The sequence below is a fragment of the Ambystoma mexicanum genome, chromosome 4p, assembly GCF_040938575.1.
Source record: "Ambystoma mexicanum isolate Mex_15411 chromosome 4p, UKY_AmexF1_1, whole genome shotgun sequence".
Lineage (NCBI taxonomy): Eukaryota > Metazoa > Chordata > Amphibia > Caudata > Ambystomatidae > Ambystoma > Ambystoma mexicanum.
In genome coordinates, this window is record NC_090927.1 from 337903210 (window position 1) to 337918571 (window position 15362).

At 44.0% G+C, this 15362-nt stretch overlaps 1 protein-coding gene across 2 annotated transcripts in view; it reads right to left on the reverse strand.

The window, feature by feature from the left end:
* The window catches only part of TDRD15 (tudor domain containing 15), a 492834-nt gene that overhangs the window by 368516 nt on the left and 108956 nt on the right, over nt 1–15362 (reverse strand). The window lies entirely within an intron of this gene.

Here is a 15362-nt window from a genome sequence, read left to right on the forward strand (position 1 = left end):
GGTTTAGGAACAAATGATAGCACTTGTGTTACAAAAAATGTAAAATTTCCTTACAAATTTGTATATGTCAATTTGAAAATCCACAAAGTTGGTATTGGAACTCGGTGCAAACGACAGTTCTTTATTCAATACTGCCTGTTCTGACTCGGTTAAAGATCTGCTTCAAAGGTTCACTACAAATTGTCGGTCATTTCAGTTGTTTCCTGGTATTCAAACTGGTTAATATGCCGGCGGGTCCTGTATCCTCGTCTGAGCTTCCGCTTCCTCTAGCCGCCATCCTGCCCCCGATGTGATGCTCTGTGTTGTAATATTTTGCACTAATGGACTTTGAAATCTTGTTTTGTATTCCTTTGTGTACCTTTTCTGTACCAGTGGATTTGGTCTAAAAAACCTCTTCCTTTGTAACTTTATCAGTAGTGTTAGTGTCATCTACTGAAATGTTAGTACTTTCCCCTTCAGATTCTGGATCGGAGCTGCCTGGCATAGCATTAGGTGTGCTTTCTCTTGATTTGTTACTATTGTCATCAAATTTAGCCTTGAAGGTATATACCCTATCTTCTCAGTAGTCACTGTCGTCCATCTTGATAGGTTCACAAAATATCATGCATTTTGACATAGTTCTTTTGTTTGGTAGCTTCTGCATTAGTCATGTCTTTAATCTCCAGTTTCAGTTTCTCCATTTGCTGTGTCACCCTTGTATGCTCCCCGTTAGCATGTTCTACCAGGAGTTCTATCATGACTTTTGAACTGTGATCCAAATTATCTTCCCATTTATCGGCTAAATCCTGATCCTCTTGATTATAAAAATTAGGAAAGATAATAATTCTTAAGCCCCTCTGGATTTTGACATTTTGAACTATCATGAGTGGAATAGGTTGGGCCACGAGGGTATCTCACAGTACATAGAAAATGCACTTAAAGAGCATGTACTAACAAGGCCATCTTACATCAGAGACAGTACTCAGGTGTTGCAATTTCTATCGGATATGCACTGGCACGAAGGCGACTATTTAGCATCTTTTGATGCAACAGCCTTCTACACAAGCAGTAATCATGAGCTGGTGATCGGAGCAGTCGACTATACTAACCGTAATCTCTCAGCATCCTGTTGCATGCATGTAGAAAGTTGAAGATGTACTTGAGATTTACTCTTGTTAATAATGCTTTTGTGTTTGATGAAACATTCTATGTTAAGACAAAAGGGGTGGCTATAGGAGCCAAGTATGCACCATCCCTAGCCAACTTATTCATGGCCCACTTTGAAGGAACACATGCACTTACCAACAGTGATTTTCCTGAGAGCATTATTACATGGAAACGTTACATAATTACATGGCATGGCTCTAGGTAACATTTTGAAGGATTAATTTCCTATGCCAATGACAATACTTTTGGTATTACACTGACAGGTCATTGTGACGCAACAGACATTGATTTTCTTGATCTCCACATTGCCATAGTAGGTGGCAAGATTGAGACCAAGACTTTTTGGAAACTCCACTCTACATGCTCGGAGTTGCCATAGCAAATCTACCGTCAATAACATACCAGGTGGGGAATAGAGCGCATCGCAACTGCAGCAATGAACTATATTTTTACCAAATATGAGAGGATATGAACGAGAGATCATTAACAAAACATCTTTGAAATGTAAAACAGTTAACAGAGCAACCATGTTACATCCTGTTGTTAAAAAGCCACAACCAACAAGCAGCATAGACATAATCACCAAGTTCTCACAGGATGCGTACTTCCTATATAAACTGGTCTGCAAACATTGACACCTTTTGCTTTTGAACAATGATCGATGACCTTTTTTGGCAGACAAAACAAAGTTTGTGTTTACCAAAGCAAACCATTAAGAACAAATTGAGCCCGTCATTTTTAGATATGGGTGTCATGACAACCCAAAGGCACTGAATGGTTAAAAACTGTCAAAGGATTTAACAAATGCGGCACATGTAGCGTGTGTAGACATGCGCAAAAGACTGGGCAGAATACACTGTCCTTAATGGGATAACAGTTAAGATTAATGATTTCATCAATTGACGGACTATTTTTATTGTTTATGCTCTAATTTGTGTTTGCAAGAAACTCTGTAGGCAGCACCATTAGACAGCGGTTCCATGTAATAATGTCTCCGCAAAAATATCTCCGGACAAAAAAGTTGCTGTTTTTTCCAGAGAGTATGACATTGAACATGCGGGGGACACCCCCGCAACCCCTGATTTTTTTTTTTTTTTTTAAGAATGTTTTTACAAGGGGAGCAGGGGACATCCCCGTAACCCGTGCCCACACATAATGTCACCATATATAATGTCGCCAATCGCTTTTCCCGGCTACATTATGTATGGGGACATTATTACCGGATACCACATGTTAGAATAAGAGAACATTTGGCTAGCCCGAGTAGCCAAGATCAGAGGGTTCCACTTGTTGTATCCTGGCAAGAAAACCACCAATTTGCAGATAAGTCAGGCCTACAATTCATTGGTCTGATGAAAGCAAAGAGTGGAAAGAGGGGTGGAGATGTCAAATGAAAATTAAGCCAAATAGAATCAAAAGGCATATGTTACTTGCGCTGTACCAAAGAGGGTCAAAATACAGATCATGAAATTAATGTTTTTTATAACACACAACTGACAATGATGTATGGTATGAAGATCATGTATTTAGTCACATAAATATGTAATCATATTTGTTTTGACATGTTCTACTATATTGTCAAGGGTGATCAACTACACGAAGACTGTATAATGCAAGACAGTAAGAATGCAGGGTTTTTCAGGGTTGCATATTTATGCTGAACCTTTTAAAGGTGTTCATCAGCCCCCATTGTTGTTATAAATGAGGGATCAGGGGTGGAGATGTGTGCATCACCCTTCTTGATGGCCACTTTATTCTGAGACTTGATGTCTGCAGTACATGCCAAGTCTGGGCACAAAATGATAATACAATTTTATATCAACCATCACAGAATATGCATTCCTGCTTCTATTGCATTAAACTTGGTTTGGGCCATTTTCCAATACCGTACCCGAAACATGCTACTAAAAGACAGAATAATAGAATTTTCAGTAACAGGCACGCATTGACAAATCATCAATGCCCAATGGGACCCCATTATACGGGGTTCTGCGTATTCTGCCATTATTGCATACCCAGTAATCTGCTGTTGGTACATTACAATATGCAAGTAGATATTCTTTAGGTGTAGCTGTTGGTATTGGAGGCGCGGGCAATTGCGTGTGACGTCACAAGCACGTCTGTTTGCCAAGCAACAAATATGGCGGCAGCGCTATCTAACATGCACGGGGCACCAGGGATTCGAACCCCTTGAAATGGATATAAGCAAACTATGAGGTAAGACTCTAAGGCAATGGCCATATCTACTCACAGACCTTAGTTATTAGGAAGAGGTACAGGTAACATCATTATTTATGGTATCTGGTCACATTTAGGTTCCATTGAGGAGATAAAAGATCTAACTTTTGGGACTTTACCCTGCACCAGAAAGAACTTGCAAATACACACTGGAAGATTGTATCTACTTAATCATGGTGCCACATACTGGTAAGACATCTTGGCCCTCTTCTGCTCCCACCTGGAGGCTAAAAACCTTGGGGTCATCTTCGACTCCACACTCTCCTTCTCTCCTCACATCTCCGACGTCTCTAAAAGGTCACACTACCAGCTACACCGCCTAAGAGGTATTCTTCCTTTCCTCTCCTTCCCCCATAAGCTCACTGTCTCCAGAGCTCTGGTTCTCTCTAGACTGGACTATTGCAACAGCCTCTTTCTAAATCTGCCTCCTTCTCTCGGTCCTCTGCAACTCATCTAGAACAGGACTGCAAGACTTGTCCTTGGCCTCAAGCCCAGGGATCGTGTCTCTCCCGGACTGAAATCTCTGCACTGGCTCCCAGTTGCTGCGAGGATCAAGTTCAAAGCCCTCTGGATTGTCCAAAAGGCCTTCTGGGGCCTCAATACAGTCTTCCTAAATATCTTTCTTCTCGAGCTCTTCGCTCATTCCCCACCAACTCCCTGAGGGTCAGACGCTTCTCCAAGCAACGAGTTGATGGTAGATCTCCATCTTCGGCTGGGGCCTCCCTCTAGAACAGCCTCCCTGAAACTTGGGGAGAATCATCTCCAGAACCAGAAGCACCTCAAAAGATTTCTCTTTGCTTCTGCTTTTTCTCCTCCTCTCCCCTGCTGACTTCCTGGCTGATACTGAAACTGCACTGGTTACCTGGCCATCCTCTGATCTCGGGCCCAGGTCCCATCCCCCGCCAGTCACACTCCTGCACTGCCTTCCTGGCAACCCCGCACTTGGGGACTGTTTTCTGTAACCCTACAGTCCCACTACCAGCACTTGACACCTGATGTCTGCACTTACCCTTGCACTTGCCACCTGCGGGATACACTTTCTCTTGTTATTTATTTTTTATCCCATGTACTCCACTGTCCCCTACCTTCCCCCTGCACTTCCCTCCTTCCCCTTCCTATGCACTTGCGCAATCTGAATGTCACCTGGCCTAGAAGGATCGCTGTCCGTCTTCCCTCTGTTCCCCCTCCCTTGCCTTGTCGCGCCTTGAAACACTTGTGTATAGGCGCGTTATAAATGCCTTATCATATCATTGACATAATTAAATGGAAATGTCAAACTTATTAGGGGCTACGCATTACAAGAGAGTCCTTTATATTTTTCTTTTATGCTAGACTCCACATAACTAGCATTTTAGAATAAGTGTGATTCTTTATTTTCTTTCACAATAGCACTAAATTGGGCGCAAGGTTTCAACTTGGTGAATGGACATATAGGTGCAGATGATTTATTTTATCAACACCAGTTATGTGATGAGACAATTTATATGACCACACACACCAACATCGGAATCTCAATACTTACTATATAATCACCAGATGCAATGCATGGATTAAGAATTATAAGTAACCCACAATAGACTAATTCACAGAGAGGATCGACTTAGCAGCCATGGAAGAATGGGGTGTATCACCTACCCACTCCCAGAGCACAACTTGGAATTAATCCAGAATGTGATACATGCAAATAACTAGGGCAGAATGTTCTCGTCTGCTTTTCCTGCTCCTGCATACCCCTTCACTTGTGGCATGACTTTGGGTATGTAACCTTTTGTTTTATTTGTCAACACCTTATTTTTATAATTTTGCCTTGTAACACATATGTATATTCATTATTGGTATTTACTTTCTATTTTAATATTGTGTGATTAACAACATCTGTTACACTTGTATATAGACGATAAAAATTACTATACATGATCACGTTTCTATGGTTACTCTATCAGCCTTTAGGACGACTTGGGTCGGAAACACGTGTCGGCTGATCTTTGGGAATAAATCACTAACTGATGAAGACTTGACAAGATTGATTTGTCTTTATAAATATATTTTTGTATAACTACCATTACAGAGGCAAAGCGTGACTTGCTAGTACCAATCTATCCTTTGTTTCACTTGGGTCTTTATGGGCAGACCTTTTGGAATTGGTAGCGCAGCTTGCCGCCTCATGGACCTTAAGTGGGCATAGCGCACTCTGAAGGGTTGGAACCCATACACTATTTTTTACTTTGAGGTAATTAAACCGGTTTAGTTAAGGTTTATTAACCTCATGTATTAACACAGAACAATTCTGTTGCATAACATTTCAAATTTGTTTAGTCAAAGTGTTAGTAGGTGACTTCCTAGTTTCTGAACCTGAATCCCGGTAAATCAAAATACAGGCTGCCACAAAAGGAAAGTATCCAAGCAGTTTGACAAAGTAAGCTGCCAAAACAACTGATGTAACAAAAAGGAAACTCTCCAAAAGCGATGGCCAACTACATGGCCAGGAGTGCGCCCTCATAGGCTTTATCAAGACAAGCAACGCATAGATATTGAAAGTAATACTGTCATGTCAAAAAAGCAACACAGACAGGTGGGTAGGAGGAAGTAATCAGATGAAAAGGGAAAAAGATACATAAAACAAAATCACATGACCAAAGTTTCATACATTCGTAGTAGACAGAGTAAGTGGCCTCAGCCATTGTATCTTGTCAATCAACTGATAGATTCAATTATTGAAAGTAATACTGTCATGTCAAAAAAGCAACACAGACAGGTGGGTAGGAGGAAGTAATCAGATGAAAAGGGAAAAAGATACATAAAACAAAATCACATGACCAAAGTTTCATACATTCGTAGTAGACAGAGTAAGTGGCCTCAGCCATTGTATCTTGTCAATCAACTGATAGATTCAATTACTTACTATTTATGAATTCCCAATGAAGAATAGTAGGGTGCAAGCAGGATTGCCAATACAATCGTTAGTCCTCTTTGTGAAACATAAAAAGGATAGGTTATTGGCCTAATTAATATGTATAAGGATTCTTTAATGATACTTTATGAGTAGCTAGAGCATGTGACTTTCTTCACAATCATTACACTATAAGAAGCTTCCAAGAATAGAGCACAATCGTTTTGTAGGTAACCCTAGTTGGAAATTATGCTGGAAAGGGATGCCTGCCCAATTACTCAGCAAGAGAAATTATTCCATGCACAATAGTGTAAAATAGTGAAAGTTGAAGAGTAACACGATATGTGCCCAATGAGAAAGAAAGAACTGCCAAGAGTGGCCTGTGGCGGCGATAATACTGAAGAGTAAATGTGGAAGCATGAGCTAAATAGCTCCCAGCGCTCCTCAATTTCGAACCCAGATGTAGGCATGTAGAGGTGAAGGACAGGCGGGCCGAACAGCTTTTGGCTGTTTTGCACCTGAAGCTAATTGCCTCACCTGAGAGGCATACAAGGCTGCAGCAGGAAGGGACAGTAGAAAGTAGCTGGACCAGGAGCTGGAAGGTGGGCAGCAGTAGCAAAAGAAGCAGAGCACACGGCTGGCAGTTTACTAGGAAGTGTGGCCACAGTAGGGACGCTGGAGCAAAGGAAGATCAGATTGCACCTGTAGGCTCAGAGTGGGTCCTGTGCTCACAAACCCTGTCTGGCTGTGGCTGCATTGGAAGAGACTTGGAGAAACTAGCAGTCTTTCCAGGTGCGTCTAATTGCTGTGAATGTAGAGCTGAAACCGTGCTTTCTACCTGAGGCCCGTGTGCAGAAGCAAGCCGAGGGAAGCTGGAGAAAAGACACTCTCCGTTCTGCAGGCCAGATCCGAGACACCTGTGCTGCAGATGGGTGTGGGTCCCAAGAGAGCCTGTAGCAGAAGTAATAAGGTCAGGAAGTGGAAGCTGCCCACAACCGCTGGGTCTTTGGAGTCGGTGAGTGAATCTCTGTACTCCAAATCACATTAAAATCCTTGCCAGTAACTAACCAGCTGAATTCACACTTGCATAAAAGTTAAAGCGAGTAAAGTCTTTGATAAAGAAAGGGAATTTTATCACGTGCCTATTAAGCATAAGTTTAAGGGCTCACGTAAAAAGGACATCTTTCTTTTCCCATTGTTGCATAGAAATCATTACCAGAGAGTTTGGGTGTCCCCTATTAAGAGGAGAATGTTATTGGTAATGGTTTAAAAAGTAGCAGCTGACTTTCCCAAGTGTTACAAGAATATTTCACATCAAAGAAAGGTTGCAACATTATGTTTCCCAACCGTCTGAAAGCAGAACCCTGCCCGAATAAAAAGGGAACACAAGTTTATAAGCTGTAGTTCATCAAAGAGATTGTGTACACCTAAATTTATTTGCGAAGTGAAATCTGACTCTTGTAACATTCAGAACAAATACTTAAGTCGTATAAGTTGCCAACGTCACGAGAAGAACAAGCATTACCCAAGCTAGTAGACAGATCCTCCCTAAGGTGAAACCAGACCAATTAAGAACTAAACACCGATGTTTTAAAGTTGTTGAAGCCGGTACAAACCTAGAGTCCTCTGATACAAGGGTGTCAAGGTTATTATCCAAGGCTGGAAGAGTGGCAATACCGCTTTGGGGTAACTACTGTAAGTCAGAAGGTGTGCATAAAACTGCGGAAGAGAGCTGGGTGCTTGTTAAAATTATCTGATCAACAACCTGTGAAGCAGAGAGAAGAGAGAGAGAGAAGAGAGAAAGAGAAGAAGAGAGAGAATGGAGACAAGGAAGAGAGAAGGAAGAGAGAAGAGTGAGGCGAGAGAAGAGCGAGGCGAGAGAGGAGAGAGAGAAGAGAGAGAAGAGAGAGAGAAGAAAGAGAAGAAAGAGGAGAGAGAGAAGCAGCATAGAAGCCGAGATACATTTTTGCAGAAGCAGTAGAAAGAGAGACAGAAGTGCCTAGCCTACTGTAGAGGTTGAGTCTTGTCTAAGTTGCTTAATATATTTCCAAAGTATCAAGTTGCAGCAGAAGTAGTAGAACTGTGGTTGTCTATAATTTTGTAACACCACTTTTTGAATGTAGTTGAAGAAGTAGTAGCCTGTGAGGCAAAGGAGCCTGCTTTCACAGTATCATTGGCACAATGGAGTTGCAAATGAGAGAGCAACCTTCTTAGAAAAAGCATCCTGACCAATTGTATTCAAGACTGCAGAGGAAGAAGTATTGTTAAAGCAGAAGTGGTACTTTCGTTTTGAACTTTATCCATTCCATCCTAGAAGGAGGTTATCCAGGATTATCACTGGCGCCGTTTTCTTTGTGGACTTGGGAAGGGAACTTTTCAAAAAATGAAGAAGGAACTTTTACCAGTGGATTTTTGTTTGCTTAAACTTTTGTCTCTTTGGAACTTTCCAAGAACTGATTGAAGACTTTATTTTTCCTTGGAAGAAATTGGCTTTGGACACGAGATCTACCCAGGACAAGTAGAGATCATCCAAGACACTGGTTATTTGGTAATCTTTCATTTATGTTGTTTATGCTTTATTTTGATTGTTTTGTTGTTTAGTGCGAGGGTCAGTTTTGTGTGTGCTAGGAGATATTCCCTTAGATCCTAGACTAGGTAGGGAATCCACTGGTAGAGTAGGCTTATTTAGGTTTCCTTTACAATTTTTGCTTATAATAAAATGTCAAATACTGAGAAAACTACAAGCAGTTCTCCGCCTCGTGTTACTGAGCCCTCACACTCACCATAACCTCCTCCCACAACTCCAGTAAGTTCTTACTAAGAAGGGTCTTTAGCGTTAAGAAAATTCTGCAGCAAGTCAGTCAGACCCAGGGCTATATGATGAATTGCCTTCTGGCGCTGCCTTCTGGTTGAGCCTCTCCAAGATGGCATTGAGGGTGTGTCCCTACACTGGCCTTTGAGACAGATGGGAGCGCCTTTCCTCAATGCCAGTTGTGTGGTCGCTTGCTCCACGTCATCCAAGTGGGGAATCTGTGTACTCGGGATGGTGCCAAAGGCACCGAGAGATAAGGGGGAGGGCGTAGAGTCCATGGGTGAGATGCTGGGCAGGTGGATGAATATGCAGACATCAGCCTTACAGGGCCAGGAACAGAGTTTGAGCCAGTGGTGACGGACTCGGGTGCTGCTGTGTCAGCGGGTGCAGTGTCCTGGTCCTGTGTCTGCATGTTGTCGGCAGTGGGGTGGGGTGGGTTGGACGTCGACTCCCCCGGCAGTGGTGGGAGGTGGCTCAGTGGTGGGAGGTCATGCAGCATCCACATTGACTGGAGTTAGCGACACGACCGTGGCATTTGTGCCTGTGCCCCCAGAGGTGGCATCAGCAACACCCTTGGACAGGGATGTTTCTTGGGTCTTCTTGACACGTCCCTTCCTGGGTGTAGCATGTGCTGGACCTTTTTTGCCACTTCCTGGGGCAGGTGTGCCAGATGGGCTGCTGCCTTCAAGTGGGTCCCGAGTGTCTTATGTGTCTATTGGGAGACAGGAAACAGTGCATGAATACCCTTGTTGGAATTTTGTACGGTGTGCTCTCATGTAGTGTTCTATGTACTATGGGGTCACAGGGTGCTAACGCCCCATGAGGGTCTTGCGGCAGACAGTTTGATGGTTTACTGGCTTGACAGTTGGGTGTGCATATTGTAAGGTTGCAGAAGTAAATGTCTGACACAGAGGTGCATATTTGTTGGCAAATATTTTTATTAATGATAACGAAAAGAAAAATCTCTCCAGCCCTATTCCCAATAGGAGTTTTCCCTACCTCAACAAAAAGACTAGAGATTCTGTCAGGAAGTCTGAAAACATAAAATGTCCACTTTCATTTGTCCAAACCTATTTCCGTCCATTACACACTAAATCAACTAAGGACAACTGTGACCTTCTGGATCCAGAAGACCGTTTCTCCTATTCTGGACTCCCAAGTATAATGTCCAGTTCTTAAAAGTCTTCACAATAAAATACAATTCCTAAGGATCAAGGGGGAGTCCCTTCCCCTCTTCTTTCACTTCACAAATGTCTCATCAAGTCTTGCTCACTGTACTACCAGACTTGATTTGCAAGTCCACTTATTCTCAATAGGTGCACTTTCATAAAACAAAACACGGCTCAGCAAATCTGGTTCACTCTCCTGACACATTTGGCTGTTCATTCTTTCTTCATCTGCAGCTGTGTCCCACAAGAAAACAATCATCAAAAGCAAAGTTCGGCAAATGTATCATTAAGTCTGGACTACTCCCTTGCCAGACTTGATTATATGTATTGATGTTACAGAGAGTGTGTTTAACAATGGGCCTTGCCCCTTTATTATTACTTGTTCATGCTCACTTTTGTGTGGGTGCCATACCGTACTGGGACGCCTCAGGGTCTTACTGATTTGCTCTGTATGTTTTCTCTCGTTTCTTTGGGTCCCCAACCCCTTTTTGCCTTCTGGGGGCTTCCCCAACTTGTCTTGAATCTCAGAACCTGGTTTGTGTGCTTCCACAGACTGCAATGGTTCCTTGACCCATCTGTACTCTTCTCATGCGACTTCCCCAGTCCCATACAGGTCCCAGACCAACATGCATTAATTCCAAGCGTAATAGGCGTACATTCAAGACTAACTGCAAGCATAGTAAACAGTTAAACATATTAACAACAAAACAGAATTCTCCATGCATGCAACTAGGCATTTAGCATTTTTTGTTCTATACCCAGGCCTGGTGTGGAGGGAATGCTCAATGGGCACCCTTTATTGTTGTCGGGGTCATGGTAGTTTCAATCATGCTTAGATTAGGGGCAGATGGAGTACATAATAGGGCGCAGAACTCGAGTCAGGATATTGATGCAACCTTTTACAGAATGGCAAGGTATACACAGTGGTTTATCATCGGAAGGGTGGAACATGTCCCAAATCAGTAGCCTCCAAGCCTTATAAGCCTTCAAGCTTTTGTGCTGACCTAGCCCACACTCTGGACTATGCCTCTGCCCAAGTCTCAAAGTCCCTGTACCAGCGTAAAGACTGCGTGCCCCCAGTTGACTTCCAGGCCATGGCGTTGCACCACTTAGCAAGAATGCATGCCATGTGCATAAACTGAATGACATGTTTATGTTTGCTATTCCTTGTTTATGTTTGCTATACCTCGGTATGCTTCCAGCAGGCACTCCTTTGGGTTCCAGGTATACCTTGTAACCCCAGCTTTACTACATGCTTGCTCAATGCAGGTCCCGAAACGCCGTACGTTTGTGCAGCCCCAAAACATTTGAATGAAGTCACTACCTATACTACCACACGAGGGACATGTCTGTTGCTTCCCACTGTTAAACTTAGCCACCCTGCTAGGTGTCTTGCGGGTGCGGTGCATCACATTTGAAACAGGAGCTCCTAGACACCTCCCGGGGGAAACCAAGTATGCGTTCCCACTCCCGCTCCCCAATGTCCAGCCCAAGGTCTGCCTCCCAGCATGATTTCAACCTGGAGCTCTGAGGGTTGGGTCTATTGGCTAAGCCGATATATAGTCTGGATACCGGTCGCCAGCCGCCTTCCAGGGAATACATCAAAGTCAGTATCGGAGTCGCCTCTGGTTCTTCCTGACCATTTCCGTTTAGCCACCCCCACTAATCTCAAATATCGCAGGAATTGACCACCGGGCAACCCAGTCTGTTCAGGTACGATATCTAGTTCTTTTAATTTACCATTCTCGTACATGTCGCCCCAAGTAGAGACACCCCAGTGTAGTGCTGGCACAAGGTCTTCCCTGTTCCTGCATACATACGCGACTATCGGGACCTTAGGTGAGTAAGGGTGGTCGAGCTTCAATAGTTTCAACGTTCTGCGCCACACCTTCCTGCGCTGGTTAATTAATGAAGCGGTAGCGTCCAGGCAGCTCAGCGGTAACCATAGCACTTCTTTAAGGTGGGCAGGTGTCACCAGCTGCTGTAGTAATAGAGACTCAGATGTAACATTGTCTGACAGCCAGTTGGCAATGAAACTAAGTTGCGCCGCCCGGTAATACCATTCCAGATTCGGATGTTGCACACCTCCCTCCTTGTGAGGTAGGCACTGTGTTGCAGGGGCAATCTTGTGGCGAGACGAGCTCTATAGGAATCCCCCGATAAGCGAGTCCAACAAGCGGAAGAAGGAGACATTAATGTAGTGATGGATGTTAGTAGAAAAAGGAAGAGAGATAAATGGGTGGACCCCCTTTTTTTTTTTAAGGGGGCTTGACTCAAGAGCGTGAGAGGTACAGTAAGAGAAAGAAAGTGAGTCAAAGCTACCCTAACCGACAGGCGTGACATAGGGTCAACATGTTTGCAGAGGAGCTAGATAACTACTGTCATTAAAGTTAAACAATGTTAAATGTATTACCATTTAAAACAATACATGAAATACACACTGTTTGTCACTCTGCCTACTAACTCACAAAGATACAGATCTAAATGTGCTTGTTAATGCACATCTTCAGCGCCACGGCGCAGTTTGTACAAATGTTTTGTTCCCTGTTAGTGTAAATTAAAAAAAAACCCTTGTTTGCCATTCCTGCATCTTTAGGTGTGTTTTTGTCTCTACTGAGCTAGTAGTTATCTAGCTCCTCTGCAAACATTTTGACCCTATGTCACGCCTGTCGGTTAGGGTAGCTTTGACTCACTTTCTTTCTCTTACTGTTAGTAAAGAAATACAAAAATCTGGGTAAGAATCATTTTTTGTAATCACAACCCTACCCATCAGCGACAATGGAAGCCTAGACCAGAATGTCATTTACCTCCTCAGGCCTTTCACCACCCCAGCTGTGTTTCGCGAGTGCCTGCCTTCAGGCGTATGCATGATGTACACCCCTAAGTATTTAAAGGATTCCACATACCACGAGAGCCACAGTTCTGGTAAGTCATCAGCATCCACCCTCCTTAGCCCCGCGAATGGAAACAGGCAAGACTTCTTCCTGCTGAAAAATATTCCAGACAGCTTAGCAAAGTTGTCCAGTACCTCCATAACTATTGGCAAATTATGTTGGTGGTCCCCAAGATGGAGCAAAACATAATCGGCGTACATTGATATTAAATGGCTAGCCCCACTAACCCATATACCTGCCTCTAGGAGTTCTTTGCGAAGGTAGACCGCTAAAGGCTCCAGATCCAATATGTACAGCATGGGTGACAACGGGCACGCCTGGCGCGTTCCTCTCTATGTCCCATGCCGCCGACACTTGCCCCCCACATTTAACCCTTGCAATCGGAGATGCATATAGGATCTTTACCCAACGTATGAACTGCTTGCCAAACCCAAATTCCTGCAATACTACAAACTGCTATTCCCAATACAGCGAATCAAAAGCTTTAAATTGCATCTAACTACACCACTTCACACTGTTTGGGGCGCTCGATAATGTGTTGCAGTCTGCGCAGGTTCAGGACGGTGCTACTGCCAGGGATAAAATCAGTCTGATCGCTATGTATCAGACCTGCAATTACTTTGCAAAGTCACCCCGCTAGTATTGTCATCAAAATGTTCATATCATAATTTAACATGGCTAGAGGCCAATAGTATTCACATTTATCTGTGGGTTTCCCTGGCTTAGTAATCGGGACTACCAGGGTTTCCCCTCATACTTGCCGGGAGTTCGCCTTTTGAGTAAGCTTCTTCAAAAACCTTGAGCAACATCGGGCCACAACCGACACATGTTTTGTAAAATTTGATCAGGAGTCCACCACTGCCCGGAGTTTTACTAATAGCGAGTGAAGCAATCACGTTGCGCACTTCGTCGACCGTGATGGGTTGGTCCAAAGCGGCTTGGCGCGCAGCCTCTAGTCTGAGGAGCCCTATTTCTGAGAGAGCGTCCGTACTTCTCCCTGAGGGACCTGCTCCTCGTGGCTGTACAGTTGGGAGTAAAACTTGGCAAAAATACTATTCATTCCAAGCTGTACCGTACATAAGCAACCATTCTCATCTCTCAACTCAGTGGTCAAGTGTCTGGGGCGTTCCCTCCTGCAGAGCCACGATAAAAGCCTACCCGACCTATCTCCCTCTACATGCGCTCTGGTAGTTTTGGCAGTGAAGTCGAATTTGGATAATCTCCCCCATGCCTCAAGGCAGCGGTGCCTGGTTTCAACCAACCTCTCTTAACTGGTCTGTTGACTCCCCTCCCGTGCCTCCATGTCTCAGATTTCATTCTCTAACTTTTCCAGGTCAGCCCTCAGCGTTCTACGGATGACCCCAGGATTGGCTATAACATCTCCCCTAACCACAACTTTCAAAGTTTCCCACAGTGCCCACTACTTATGCTGCCCACGTTCTGCTCTAGAAATTCCTCTGATGTCTTCTTCAGTGTATCCCTAAAGAATTGGTCTGTAAAGGAGTCTGCTGGCATACACCACATTGGGATGGGTGTGGGGCTTTTGATGTTCCAGGTCATCAACAGTGGGGTGTGGTGTGGTTAGATATTGTTTGCCACAGACACTCCGCTCCGCCTATGTCTGCCATTTGAATCCGGCCGACAAAGAAGTAATCAATCCTGGTGTACAGGGCATGGGGTGAAGAATAAAAAGAGTAACCCCTACTCTCAGAGTTCAGTTCTCTCCAGACAGCCACCAAGTAAAGGTTGACAAGCACCGAATTAAGAGCTGCAGACACAGGAGCTACGCTTCCCTGAGGAGGAGAGGATCTGTCCCACAGAGGATCCCTGATACAATAGAAATCCCCTCCCCATATGAAAAAACACTCCAGGTGATGCGCGATTCAAGCACAGAGTGTGTATAAAGTGTGATGGGATGCCATGATTTGGGAAACGAGTCAACTATGTACACCTCAATGTGATCTATATAACCCCTCATAATGAGGTAGCTCCCCTTCCTATCCGCACCCACCGCCAGCAGCTGGAACGGCACAGAATAATGTATCCACGTAAACACCCTTCTTGCATATTTAGAGTATGCCAACCCGTACCTCCGCACCCCAGCATTCTCTGACCCCCTCCAGTTCATCAGCTGTCAGGTGCGTCTCCTGTAGCAGGGCAATGGACACGCCTTTCCGATTTAGAAAATATTTCACCCGATTCCTATGCAAATA